Genomic DNA, 17062 nt, shown 5'->3' on the forward strand with positions numbered 1-17062 from the left:
ACCACCAACTACCATGGTCTGATTCTGACCGACTAGGAGGAACTTTCTTCTGCTCCTTTGTAAATATTTTTTTCATCTGTTCCATCATGACCATCACTTCTTTCATCCGTGCCTCCAACCCACACTCCGCATCTCCAAGGACTTAGATTCTACTCTTAGGAGGACCTGGACCAATGGTTGGGGGATCTTGTAGGCCTCTTCTTAGAATCCAAAAATATCTGAGGTGCCTTTACTTTTAGACAACTGGAGATCAATTTCTACACTAAAACTATTACCCATAAGATGAAGAATTTGCCTACCTGGCAGCTCCTGTAGACCTAGCATTCTGGCGAAGGGTCCATCATAAAAGACCAATAGTGGCTCCCCCTTCTGGAAGTGGCAGGAAGCTCTCAGGGAATTTACTCCTTCCCGAATAGAGTCTTTCAGTCTATTGTCCATGGATCCACCATGTGAGGCTTGGGCTAACTGTAGCCACGTTACATCAGGGCCCTCTGTTGTGTCTACCTGAAAAATTTGTAGAAGTTCTGGTTAAAGAATAAGTAGGAATTGGCACATAAAGGAGAACTGATCTTCATAAACAGGATGGTTTAGAGGTAAAGGACCTCTGTGACATGATGATCACATGACCAGGAATGTACAGGTCCAGCTACAGTCTAAGCAGTGGTTAGAGAAGAGCCCTGACCATTGTCCTTCCGTTTCACCTGTACTATGAACTGGACTGAACCATTTAGGCTGAAGATGAGTAGATGGTACAATCCTAGAATTAGGTTATTATAGTGAGGGGTAGAGAACGAGTTCTATTCCATCTCTTCTTAGCAATGGGGGGCGATGATGTATTCTGGGGCAACCTGGTTAGACAGAACCCAGCTTGGGTCAGAGACGGTGCCGATATCACGGTCAGGAGATGGGCCGTAGCCCTGATCAATTTTTGGCGTGACAGAGACTGTGAGGAGAGTTTTGGATGGCCCTCATAGGTCATAGGGGGTCCAACGTCAGGCCAGGAACCTTCAACTCACAGCGTGGACATGGCAGGAATATTTGTGGAAGACTACGAGGAGAGAGAGACTCTGACTAATCCCAAAGAGACCATCAGTGAACCTCAGCCCAAGCCATTCCTATCAAGAGCTCCCCAACCACCATCAGAGTCACGGAGGCCACAGGGATACTACTACAACCACCAGAGTCACAGAGGCCACAGAGATACTACTACAACCACCAGAGTCACGGAGGCCACAGGGATACTACTACAACCATCAGAGTCACGGAGGCCACAGGGAAACTACTACCACCATCAGAGTCACGGAGGTCACAGGATACTACTAACACCATCAGAGTCATGGAGGCCACAGGGATACTGCTACCACCAACAGAGTCACAGAGGTCACAGGATATTACTACCACCAACAGTCAGGGAGGCCACAGGGATACTACTACCACCATCAGTCAGGGAGGCCACAGGATACTACTACAACCATCAGTCATGGAGACCACAGGATACTACTACCACCATCAGAATCACGGAGGCCACAGGGATACTACTACCACCATCAGTCAGGGAGGCCACAGGATACTACTACAACCATCAGTCATGGAGACCACAGGATACTACTACCACCAACAGTCAGGGAGGCCACAGGGATACTACTACCACCATCAGAATCATGGAGGCCACAGGGATACTACTACCACCATCAGAGTCACAGAGGCCACAGGGATACTGCTACCACCAACAGTCAGGGAGGCCACAGGGATACTACTACCACCATCAGAGTCACGGAGGCCACAGGGATACTACTACAACCATCAGAGACACGGAGGCCACAGGGATACTACTACAACCACCAGAGTCACGGAGGCCACAGAGATACTACTACAACCATCAGAGACACGGAGGCCACAGGGATACTACTACAACCACCAGAGTCACGGAGGCCACAGGGATACTACTACAACCATCAGAGACACGGAGGCCACAGGGATACTACTACAACCACCAGAGTCATGGAGGCCACAGGGATACTGCTACCACCAACAGAGTCACGGAGGTCAAAGGATATTACTACCACCAACAGTCAGGGAGGCCACAGGGATACTACTACCACCATCAGTCAGGGAGGCCACAGGATACTACTACAACCATCAGTCATGGAGACCACAGGATACTACTACCACCATCAGAATCACGGAGGCCACAGGGATACTGCTACCACCATCAGTCACGGAGGCCACAGGGATACTACTACAACCATCAGAGTCACGGAGGCCACAGGGATACTACTACAACCACCAGAGTCATGGAGGCCACAGGGATACTGCTACCACCAACAGAGTCACGGAGGTCACAGGATATTACTACCACCATCAGTCAGGGAGGCCACAGGATACTACTACAACCATCAGTCATGGAGACCACAGGATACTACTACCACCATCAGAATCACGGAGGCCACAGGGATACTACTACCACCATCAGTCAGGGAGGCCACAGGATACTACTACAACCATCAGTCATGGAGACCACAGGATACTACTACCACCAACAGTCAGGGAGGCCACAGGAATACTACTACCACCATCAGAATCATGGAGGCCACAGGGATACTACTACCACCATCAGAGTCACAGAGGCCACAGGGATACTGCTACCACCAACAGTCAGGGAGGCCACAGGGATATTACTACAACCATCAGAGTCATGGAGGCCACAGGGATACTACTACCAACATCAGAGTCACGGAGGCCACAGGATACTACTACAACCAACAGTCAGGGAGGCCACAGGGATACTACTACCACCATCAGTCAGGGAGGCCACAGGGATACTACTACAACCATCAGAGTCACGGAGGCCACAGGGATACTACTACCACCAACAGTCAGGGAGGCCACAGGGATACTACTACAACCATCAGAGTCACGGAGGCCACAGGGATACTACTACAACCATCAGAGTCATGGAGGCCACAGGGATACTACTACAACCATCAGATTTATGGAGGCCACAGGATACTACTACCACCAACAGTCAGGGAGGTCACAGGGATACTACTACCACCATCAGAGTCACAGAGGCCACAGGGATACTACCACCATCAGTCATGGAGGCCACAGGGATACTACTACAACCATCAGATTTATGGAGGCCACAGGATACTACTGCCACCAACAGTCAGGGAGGCCACAGGGATACTACTACCACGATCAGAGTCACAGAGGCCACAGGGATACTACTACTACCATCAGAGTCACGGAGGCCACAGGGATACTACTACCACCATCAGTCAGGGAGGCCACAGGGATACTACTACAACCATCAGAGTCATGGAGGCCACAGGGATACTACTACCACCATCAGAGTCACAGAGGCCACAGGGATACTACCACCATTAGTCATGGAGGCCACAGGGATACTACTACAACCATCAGATTCATGGAGGCCACAGGATACTACTGCCACCAACAGTCAGGGAGGCCACAGGGATACTACTACCACTATCAAGTCACAGAGGCCACAGGGATACTACTACTACCATCAGACTCACGGAGGCCACAGGGATACTACTACCACCATCAGTCAGGGAGGCCACAGGGTACTACTACCACCATCAGTCATGGAGGCCACAGGGATACTACTACCACCATCAGAGTCACAGAGGCCACAGGGATACTACCACCATCAGTCATGGAGGCCACAGGGATACTACTACAACCATCAGATTCATGGAGGCCACAGGATACTACTGCCACCAACAGTCAGGGAGGCCACAGGGATACTACTACCACTATCAGAGTCACAGAGGCCACAGGGATACTACTACTACCATCAGAGTCACGGAGGCCACAGGGATACTACTACTACCATCAGAGTCACGGAGGCCACAGGGATACTACTACAACCATCAGAGTCACGGAGGCCACAGGGATACTACTAACACCAACAGTCAGGGAGGCCACAGGGATACTGCTACTACCATCAGAGTCACGGAGGCCACAGGGATACTACTACTACCATCAGAATCACGGAGGCCACAGGGTACTACTACCACCAACAGTCAGGGAGGCCACAGGGATACTACTACAACCATCAGAGTCACGGAGGCCACAGGGATACTACTACCACCATCAGATTCATGGAGGCCACAGGGATACTACTACAACCATCAGTCGGGGAGGTCACAGGGATACTACTACCACCATCAGAGTCACGGAGGCCACAGGGATACTACTACCACCATCAGAGTCACGGAGGCCACAGGGATACTACTACCACCATCAGAGTCACAGAGGCCACAGGGATACTACTACCACCATCAGAGTCACGGAGGCCACAGGCATACTACTACCACCAACAGTCAGGGAGGCCACAGGGATACTACTACCACCATCAGAGTCACGGAGGCCACAGGGATACTACTACCACCAACAGTCAGGGAGGCCACAGGATACTACTACAACCATCAGAGTCACAGAGGCCACAGGGATACTACTACAACCATCAGAGTCACAGAGGCCACAGGGATACTACTACCACCAACAGTCAGGGAGGCCACAGGGATACTACTACCACTATCAGAGTCACGGAGGCCACAGGGATACTGCTACCACCAACAGTCAGGGAGGCCACAGGGATACTACCACCATCAGTCAGGGAGGCCACAGGGATACTACTACAACCATCAGAGTCATGGAGGCCACAAGGATACTACTACCACCATCAGAGTCATGGAGGCCACAGGATACTACTACAACCAACAGTCAAGGAGGCCACAGGGATACTACTACCACCATCAGTCAGGGAGGCCACAGGGATACTACTACCACCAATAGTCAGGGAGGCCACAGGGATACTACTACTACCATCAGAGTCATGGAGGCCACAGGGATACTACTACCACCAACAGTCAGGGAGGCCACAGGGATACTACTACCACCATCAGAGTCATGGAGGCCACAGGGATACTACTACAACCATCAGATTTATGGAGGCCACAGGATACTACTGCCACCAACAGTCAGGGAGGCCACAGGGATACTACTACCACGATCAGAGTCACAGAGGCCACAGGGATACTACTACTACCATCAGAGTCACGGAGGCCACAGGGATACTACTACCACCATCAGTCAGGGAGACCACAGGGATACTACTACAACCATCAGAGTCACGGAGGCCACAGGGATACTGCTACCACCATCAGATTCATGGAGGCCACAGGATACTACTACCAACATCAGAGTCACGGAGGTCACAGGGATACTACTACCACCATCAGAGTCATGGAGGCCACAGGGATACTACTACAACCATCAGATTCATGGAGGCCACAGGATACTACTGCCACCAACAGTCAGGGAGGCCACAGGGATACTGCTACCACCATCAGAGTCACAGAGGTCACAGGGATACTACTACCACCAACAGTCAGGGAGGCCACAGGGATACTACTACCACCATCAGTCAGGGAGGCCACAGGGATACTACTACCACCATCAGAGTCACGGAGGCCACAGGGATACTACTACCAGCATCAGAGTCATGGAGGCCACAGGGATTCTGCTACCACCAACAGAGTCACGGAGGTCACAGGATATTACTACCACCAACAGTCAGGGAGGCCACAGGGATACTGCTACCACCATCAGAATCACGGAGGCCACAGGGATACTACTACCACCATCAGAGTCATGGAGGCCACAGGGATACTACCACCATCAGTCAGGGAGGCCACAGGGATACTACTACAACCATCAAAGTCATGGAGGCCACAGGGATACTACTACCACCATCAGAGTCATGGAGGCCACAGGATACTACTACAACCAACAGTCAGGGAGGCCAAAGGGATACTACTACCACCATCAGAGTCATAGAGGCCACAGGGATACTACTACAACCATCAGAGTCATGGAGGCCACAGGATACTACTACAACCATCAGTCAGGGAGGCCACAGGGATACTACTACCACCATCAGAGTCACAGAGGCCACAGGGATACTACCACCATCAGTCAGGGAGGCCACAGGGATACTACTACAACCATCAGAGTCATGGAGGCCACAGGGATACTACTACCACCATCAGAGTCATGGAGGCCACAGGATACTACTACAACCAACAGTCAGGGAGGCCAAAGGGATACTACTACCACCATCAGAGTCATAGAGGCCACAGGGATACTACTACAACCATCAGAGTCATGGAGGCCACAGGATACTACTACAACCATCAGTCAGGGAGGCCACAGGGATACTACTACCACCAACAGTCAGGGAGGTCACAGGGATAATACTACCACCATCACTCATGGAGGCCACAGGGATACTACAACCATCAGATTTATGGAGGCCACAGGATACTACTGCCACCAACAGTCAGGGAGGCCACAGGGATACTTCTACCACGATCAGAGTCACAGAGGCCACAGGGATACTACTACCACCATCAGAGTCACGGAGGCCACAGGGATATTACTACAACCATCAGAGTCACGGAGGCCACAGGGATATTACTACCACCATCAGAGTCATGGAGGCCACAGGGATACTACTACCACCAACAGTCAGGGAGGTCACAGGGATACTACTACCACCATCAGTCATGGAGGCCACAGGGATACTACTACCACCATCAGAGTCACAGAGGCCACAGGGATACTACCACCATCAGTCATGGAGGCCACAGGGATACTACTACAACCATCAGAGTCACGGAGGCCACAGGGATATTACTACCACCATCAGAGTCATGGAGGCCACAGGGATACTACTACCACCAACAGTCAGGGAGGTCACAGGGATACTACTACCACCATCAGTCATGGAGGCCACAGGGATACTACTACCACCATCAGAGTCACAGAGGCCACAGGGATACTACCACCATCAGTCAGGGAGGCCACAGGGATACTACTACAACCATCAGATTCATGGAGACCACAGGATACTACTGCCACCAACAGTCAGGGAGGCCACAGGGATACTACTACCACTATCAGAGTCACAGAGGCCACAGGGATACTACTACTACCATCAGGGTCACGGAGGCCACAGGGATACTACTACAACCATCAGAGTCACGGAGGCCACAGGGATACTACTAACACCAACAGTCAGGGAGGCCACAGGGATACTGCTACTACCATCAGAGTCACGGAGGCCACAGGGATACTACTACTACCATCAGAATCACGGAGGCCACAGGGTACTACTACCACCAACAGTCAGGGAGGCCACAGGGATACTACTACAACCATCAGAGTCACGGAGGCCACAGGGATACTACTACCACCATCAGATTCATGGAGGCCACAGGGATACTACTACAACCATCAGTCGGGGAGGTCACAGGGATACTACTACCACCATCAGAGTCACAGAGGCCACAGGGATACTACTACCACCATCAGAGTCACGGAGGCCACAGGGATACTACTACCACCATCAGAGTCACAGAGGCCACAGGGATACTACTACCACCATCAGAGTCACGGAGGCCACAGGCATACTACTACCACCAACAGTCAGGGAGGCCACAGGGATACTACTACCACCATCAGAGTCACGGAGGCCACAGGGATACTACTACCACCAACAGTCAGGGAGGCCACAGGATACTACTACAACCATCAGAGTCACAGAGGCCACAGGGATACTACTACAACCATCAGAGTCACAGAGGCCACAGGGATACCACTACCACCAACAGTCAGGGAGGCCACAGGGATACTACTACCACTATCAGAGTCACGGAGGCCACAGGGATACTGCTACCACCAACAGTCAGGGAGGCCACAGGGATACTACCACCATCAGTCAGGGAGGCCACAGGGATACTACTACAACCATCAGAGTCATGGAGGCCACAAGGATACTACTACCACCATCAGAGTCATGGAGGCCACAGGATACTACTACAACCAACAGTCAGGGAGGCCACAGGGATACTACTACCACCATCAGTCAGGGAGGCCACAGGGATACTACTACCACCAATAGTCAGGGAGGCCACAGGGATACTACTACTACCATCAGAGTCATGGAGGCCACAGGGATACTACTACCACCAACAGTCAGGGAGGCCACAGGGATACTACTACCACCATCAGAGTCATGGAGGCCACAGGGATACTACTACAACCATCAGATTTATGGAGGCCACAGGATACTACTACCACCAACAGTCAGGGAGGTCACAGGGATACTAATACCACCATCAGAGTCACAGAGGCCACAGGGATACTACCACCATCAGTCATGGAGGCCACAGGGATACTACTACCACCATCAGAGTCATGGAGGCCACAGGGATACTACTACAACCATCAGATTTATGGAGGCCACAGGATACTACTACCACCAACAGTCAGGGAGGTCACAGGGATACTAATACCACCATCAGAGTCACAGAGGCCACAGGGATACTACCACCATCAGTCATGGAGGCCACAGGGATACTACTACCACCATCAGAGTCATGGAGGCCACAGGGATACTACTACAACCATCAGATTTATGGAGGCCACAGGATACTACTGCCACCAACAGTCAGGGAGGCCACAGGGATACTACTACCACGATCAGAGTCACAGAGGCCACAGGGATACTACTACTACCATCAGAGTCACGGAGGCCACGGGGATACTACTACCACCATCAGTCAGGGAGACCACAGGGATACTACTACAACCATCAGAGTCACGGAGGCCACAGGGATACTGCTACCATCATCAGATTCATGGAGGCCACAGGATACTACTACCAACATCAGAGTCACGGAGGTCACAGGGATACTACTACCACCATCAGAGTCATGGAGGCCACAGGGATACTACTACAACCATCAGATTCATGGAGGCCACAGGATACTACTGCCACCAACAGTCAGGGAGGCCACAGGGATACTGCTACCACCATCAGAGTCACAGAGGTCACAGGGATACTACTACCACCAACAGTCAGGGAGGCCACAGGGATACTACTACCACCATCAGTCAGGGAGGCCACAGGGATACTACTACCACCATCAGAGTCACGGAGGCCACAGGGATACTACTACCAGCATCAGAGTCATGGAGGCCACAGGGATACTGCTACCACCAACAGAGTCACGGAGGTCACAGGATATTACTACCACCAACAGTCAGGGAGGCCACAGGGATACTGCTACCACCATCAGAATCACGGAGGCCACAGGGATACTACTACCACCATCAGAGTCATGGAGGCCACAGGGATACTACCACCATCAGTCAGGGAGGCCACAGGGATACTACTACAACCATCAGAGTCATGGAGGCCACAGGGATACTACTACCACCATCAGAGTCATGGAGGCCACAGGATACTACTACAACCAACAGTCAGGGAGGCCAAAGGGATACTACTACCACCATCAGAGTCATAGAGGCCACAGGGATACTACTACAACCATCAGAGTCATGGAGGCCACAGGATACTACTACAACCATCAGTCAGGGAGGCCACAGGGATACTACTACCACCATCAGAGTCACAGAGGCCACAGGGATACTACCACCATCAGTCAGGGAGGCCACAGGGATACTACTACAACCATCAGAGTCATGGAGGCCACAGGGATACTACTACCACCATCAGAGTCATGGAGGCCACAGGATACTACTACAACCAACAGTCAGGGAGGCCAAAGGGATACTACTACCACCATCAGAGTCATAGAGGCCACAGGGATACTACTACAACCATCAGAGTCATGGAGGCCACAGGATACTACTACAACCATCAGTCAGGGAGGCCACAGGGATACTACTACCACCAACAGTCAGGGAGGTCACAGGGATAATACTACCACCATCACTCATGGAGGCCACAGGGATACTACAACCATCAGATTTATGGAGGCCACAGGATACTACTGCCACCAACAGTCAGGGAGGCCACAGGGATACTTCTACCATGATCAGAGTCACAGAGGCCACAGGGATACTACTACCACCATCAGAGTCACGGAGGCCACAGGGATACTACTACAACCATCAGAGTCACGGAGGCCACAGGGATATTACTACCACCATCAGAGTCATGGAGACCACAGGGATACTACTACCACCAACAGTCATGGAGGTCACAGGGATACTACTACCACCATCAGTCATGGAGGCCACAGGGATACTACTACCACCATCAGAGTCACAGAGGCCACAGGGATACTACCACCATCAGTCATGGAGGCCACAGGGATACTACTACAACCATCAGAGTCACGGAGGCCACAGGGATATTACTACCACCATCAGAGTCATGGAGGCCACAGGGATACTACTACCACCAACAGTCAGGGAGGTCACAGGGATACTACTACCACCATCAGTCATGGAGGCCACAGGGATACTACTACCACCATCAGAGTCACAGAGGCCACAGGGATACTACCACCATCAGTCAGGGAGGCCACAGGGATACTACTACAACCATCAGATTCATGGAGACCACAGGATACTACTGCCACCAACAGTCAGGGAGGCCACAGGGATACTACTACCACTATCAGAGTCACAGAGGCCACAGGGATACTACTACTACCATCAGAGTCACGGAGGCCACAGGGATACTACTACAACCATCAGAGTCACGGAGGCCACAGGCATACTACTACCACCATCAGAGTCACGGAGGCCACAGGCATACTACTACCACCAACAGTCAGGGAGGCCACAGGGATACTACTACCACCATCAGAGTCACGGAGGCCACAGGGATACTACTACAACCATCAGAGTCACAGAGGCCACAGGGATACTACTACCACCAACAGTCAGGGAGGCCACAGGATACTACTACAACCATCAGAGTCACAGAGGCCACATGGATACTACTACAACCATCAGAGTCACAGAGGCCACAGGGATACTACTACCACCAACAGTCAGGGAGGCCACAGGGATACTACTACAACCATCAGAGTCATGGAGGCCACAGGGATACTACTACCACCAACAGTCAGGGAGGCCACAGGGATAATACTACAACCATCAGAGACACAGAGGCCACAGGGATACTACTACAACCATCAGAGTCATGGAGGCCACAGGGATACTACTACCACCAACAGTCAGGGAGGCCACAGGGATGCTACTACAACCAACAGTCAGGGAGGCCACAGGATACTACTACCACCATCAGAGTCATGAAGACCACAGGGATACTACTACAACCATCAGAGTCACGGAGGCCACAGGGATACTACTACCACCAACAGTCAGGGAGGCCACAGGGATGCTACTACAACCAACAGTCAGGGAGGCCACAGGATACTACTACCACCATCAGAGTCATGAAGACCACAGGGATACTACTACAACCATCAGAGTCACGGAGGCCACAGGGATACTACTACCACCAACAGTCAGGGAGGCCACAGGGATAATACTACAACCATCAGAGTCACAGAGGCCACAGGGATACTACTACCACCAACAGTCAGGGAGGCCACAGGGATACTACTACAACCATCAGAGACACGGAGGCCACAGGGATACTACTACCACCATCAGAGTCATGGAGGCCACAGGGATACTACTACCACCAACAGTCAGGGAGGCCACAGGGATAATACTACAACCATCAGAGTCACAGAGGCCACAGGGATACTACTACAACCATCAGAGTCACAGAGGCCACAGGGATACTACTACCCCCAACAGTCAGGGAGGCCACAGGGATACTACTACAACCATCAGAGTCACAGAGGCCACAGGGATACTACTACAACCATCAGAGTCACAGAGGCCACAGGGATACTACTACCAACAACAGTCAGGGAGGCCACAGGGATACTACTACAACCATCAGAGACACGGAGGCCACAGGGATACTACTACCCCCAACAGTCAGGGAGGCCACAGGGATACTACTACCACCAACAGTCAGGGAGGCCACAGGGATACTACTACAACCATCAGCTTCACAGAGGAAACAGGGATACTACTACAACCATCAGAGTCACGGAGGCCACAGGGATACTACTACCACCAACAGTCAGGGAGGCCACAGGATACTACTACCACCATCCGAGACACGGAGGCCACAGGGATACTACTACCACCATCAGAGTCACAGAGGCCACAGGGATACTACTACAACCATCAGAGTCACAGAGGCCACAGGGATACTACTACCACCAACAGTCAGGGAGGCCACAGGGATACTACTACAACCATCAGAGACACGGAGGCCACAGGGATACTACTACCCCCAACAGTCAGGGAGGCCACAGGGATACTACTACCACCAACAGTCAGGGAGGCCACAGGGATACTACTACAACCATCAGCTTCACAGAGGACACAGGGATACTACTACAACCATCAGAGTCACGGAGGCCACAGGGATACTACTACCACCAACAGTCAGGGAGGCCACAGGGATACTACTACAACCATCAGAGTCATGGAGGTCACAGGGATACTACTACTACCACCAACATTCAAGAAGGCCACAGGGATAATACTACAACCATCAGAGACACGGAGGCCACAGGGATACTACTACCACCAACAGTCAGGGAGGCCTCAGGGATACTACTACAACCTTCAGAGTCATGGAGGCCACAGGGTACTACTACCACCAACAGTCAGGGAGGCCACAGGATACTACTACCACCATCAGAGTCATGGAGTCCACAGGGATACTACTACAACCATCAGAGTCACGGAGGCCACAGGGATACTACTACCCCCAACAGTCAAGGAGGCCACAGGATACTACTACCACCATCAGAGTCATGGATGCCACAGGGATACTACTACCACCATCAGAGTCACGGAGGCCACAGGGATACTACTACCACCCTCAGAATCATGGAGGCCACAGGGAAACTACTACCAGCATCAGATTCATGGAGGCCACAGGGATACTGCTACCACCAACAGAGTCACGGAGGTCACAGGATACTACTACCACCAACAGTCAGGGAGGCCACAGGGATACTACTACCACCATCAGAGTCATGAAGGCCACAGGGATAATACTACAACCATCAGAGTCACGGAGGCCACAGGGATACTACTACAACCATCAGAGTCACAGAGGCCACAGGGATACTACTACCCCCAACAGTCAGCGAGGCCACAGGGATACTACTACCACCAACAGTCAGGGAGGCCACAGGGATACTGCTATAACCATCAGAGTCACGGAGGCCACAGGGATACTACTACAACCATCAGAGACACGGAGGCCACAGGGATACTACTACCAGCAACAGTCAGGGAGGCCACAGGGATACTACTACAACCATCAGAGTCACGGAGGCCACAGGGATACTACTACCACCATCAGAGTCACGGAGCCCGCAGGGATACTGCTACAACCATCAGAGACACGGATGCCACAGGGATACTACTACAACCATCAGAGTCACGGAGGCCACAGGGATACTACTACAACCATCAGAGTCACGGAGGCCACAGGGATACTACTACAACCATCAGAGACACGGAGGCCACAGGGATACTACTACCAGCAACAGTCAGGGAGGCCACAGGGATACTACTACAACCATCAGAGTCACGGAGGCCACAGGGATACTACTACAACCATCAGAGTCACGGAGCCCGCAGGGATACTGCTACAACCATCAGAGACACGGATGCCACAGGGATACTACTACAACCATCAGAGTCACGGAGGCCACAGGGATACTACTACCACCATCAGAGTCACGGAGCCCGCAGGGATACTGCTACAACCATCAGAGACACGGATGCCACAGGGATACTACTACAACCATCAGAGTCACGGAGGCCACAGGGATACTACTACAACCATCAGAGTCACGGAGGCCACAGGGATACTACTACCAGCAACAGTCAGGGAGGCCACAGGGATACTAGTACCACCAACAGTCAGGGAGGCCACAGGGATACTACTACAACCATCAGAGACACGGAGGCCACAGGGATACTACTACCAGCAACAGTCAGGGTGGCCACAGGGATACTACTACAACCATCAGAGTCACGGAGGCCACAGGGATACTACTACCACCATCAGAGTCACGGAGCCCGCAGGGATACTGCTACAACCATCAGAGACACAGATGCCACAGGGATACTACTACAACCATCAGAGTCACGGAGGCCACAGGGATACTACTACTACCACCAACAGTCAAGAAGGCCACAGGGATAATACTACAACCATCAGAGACACGGAGGCCACAGGGATACTACTACAACCATCAGAGTCATGGAGGTCACAGGGATACTACTACTACCACCAACAGTCAAGAAGGCCACAGGGATAATACTACAACCATCAGAGACACGGAGGCCACAGGGATACTACTACCACCAACAGTCAGGGAGGCCTCAGGGATACTACTACAACCATCAGAGTCATGGAGGCCACAGGGTACTACTACCACCAACAGTCAGGGAGGCCACAGGATACTACTACCACCATCAGAGTCATGGAGTCCACAGGGATACTACTACAACTATCAGAGTCACGGAGGCCACAGGGATACTACTACCACCATCAGAGTCATGGATGCCACAGGGATACTACTACCACCATCAGAGTCACGGAGGCCACAGGGATACTACTACCACCCTCAGAATCATGGAGGCCACAGGGAAACTACTACCAGCATCAGATTCATGGAGGCCACAGGGATACTGCTACCACCAACAGAGTCACGGAGGTCACAGGATACTACTACCACCAACAGTCAGCGAGACCACAGGGATTCTACTACCACCAACAGTCAGGGAGGCCACAGGGATACTGCTATAACCATCAGAGTCACGGAGGCCACAGGGATACTACTACAACCATCAGAGTCACGGAGGCCACAGGGATACTACTACCACCATCAGAGTCACGGAGCCCGCAGGGATACTGCTACAACCATCAGAGACACGGATGCCACAGGGATACTACTACAACCATCAGAGTCACGGAGGCCACAGGGATACTACTACAACCATCAGAGTCACGGAGGCCACAGGGATACTACTACCAGCAACAGTCAGGGAGGCCACAGGGATACTACTACAACCATCAGAGTCACGGAGGCCACAGGGATACTACTACCACCATCAGAGTCACGGAGCCCGCAGGGATACTGCTACAACCATCAGAGACACGGATGCCACAGGGATACTACTACAACCATCAGAGTCACGGAGGCCACAGGGATACTACTACAACCATCAGAGTCACGGAGGCCACAGGGATACTACTACCACCATCAGAGTCACGGAGGCCACAGGGATAGTACTACAACCATCAGAGTCACGGAGGCCACAGGGATACTACTACCACCATCAGAGTCACGGAGGCCACAGGGATACTACTACAACCATCAGAGTCACGGAGGCCACAGGGTACTACTACAACCATCAGAGTCATGGAGGCCATAGGGATACTACTACCACCATCAGAGTCACGGAGGCCGCAGGGATACTACTACCACCAACAGAGTCATGGAGGCCACAGGGTACTACTACAACCATCAGAGTCACGGAGGCCACAGGGATACTACTACCAGCAAAAGTCAGGGAGGCCACAGGGATACTACTACCACCAACAGTCAGGGAGGCCACAGGGATACTACTACAACCATCAGAGTCACGGAGGCCACAGGGATACTACTACAACCATCAGAGACACGGAGGCCACAGGGATACTACTACCAGCAACAGTCAGGGTGGCCACAGGGATACTACTACAACCATCAGAGTCACGGAGGCCACAGGGATACTACTACCACCATCAGAGTCACGGAGCCCGCAGGGATACTGCTACAACCATCAGAGACACGGATGCCACAGGGATACTACTACAACCATCAGAGTCACGGAGGCCACAGGGATACTACTACCACCATCAGAGTCACGGAGGCCACAGGGATACTACTACAACCATCAGAGTCACGGAGGCCACAGGGTACTACTACAACCATCAGAGTCATGGAGGCCATAGGGATACTACTACCACCATCAGAGTCACGGAGGCCACAGGGATACTACTACAACCATCAGAGTCACGGAGGCCACAGGGTACTACTACAACCATCAGAGTCACGGAGCCCGCAGGGATACTGCTACAACCATCAGAGACACGGATGCCACAGGGTACTACTACCAGCAACAGTCAGGGAGGCCACAGGGATACTACTACAACCATCAGAGTCACGGAGGCCACAGGGATACTGCTACAACCATCAGAGACACGGATGCCACAGGGTACTACTACCAGCAACAGTCAGGGAGGCCACAGGGATACTACTACAACCATCAGAGTCACGGAGGCCACAGGGATACTACTACAACCATCAGAGACACGGATGCCACAGGGATACTACTACAACCATCAGAGTCACGGAGGCCACAGGGATACTACTACAACCATCAGAGTCACGGAGGCCACAGGGTACTACTACAACCATCAGAGTCACGGAGGCCACAGGGTACTACTACAACCATCAGAGTCATGGAGGCCATAGGGATACTACTACCACCATCAGAGTCACGGAGGCCGCAGGGATACTACTACCACCAACAGAGTCATGGAGGCCACAGGGTACTACTACAACCATCAGAGTCATGGAGGCCACAGGGATACTACTATAACCATCAGAGTCACGGAGGCCACAGGGTTACTACTACATTAGGAGTGGCCCAGTGGGGATGGGGAAAGTGTTGTAGGGGAGAGTGGTTATGGGGAGAATATTACGGCCAGAGAGGAAGGGGGAAAGGAGGACATTGCTGCTGTAGATATAGGAGAGGTGGGGAAGTGACGGACTGCAGCTGTCAGTGAGGGAGGGGTGGGATGGCGACTATTCTGCCACCTGCGCTGCTGCACTCTGGGATCTGGTGCTGGTGTGGGGCGAGTAGTAAATCTATTGGAGACCCCGCCCCAACCTCATTAACTCCAAACACTTTTATCACCATTTTTTTGAAAAATGGTCAGAATTGAGAAAAGCTGTAAATTATTCTGAATATGTGACGCAGATAAGGCGATGAATATTACTAATTACTAATATTACTCTATATGATCCATAGGGCTCTAGGGCAG

This window comes from Leptodactylus fuscus, chromosome 10 (assembly GCF_031893055.1).
Source record: "Leptodactylus fuscus isolate aLepFus1 chromosome 10, aLepFus1.hap2, whole genome shotgun sequence".
Taxonomy (NCBI): Eukaryota; Metazoa; Chordata; class Amphibia; order Anura; family Leptodactylidae; genus Leptodactylus; species Leptodactylus fuscus.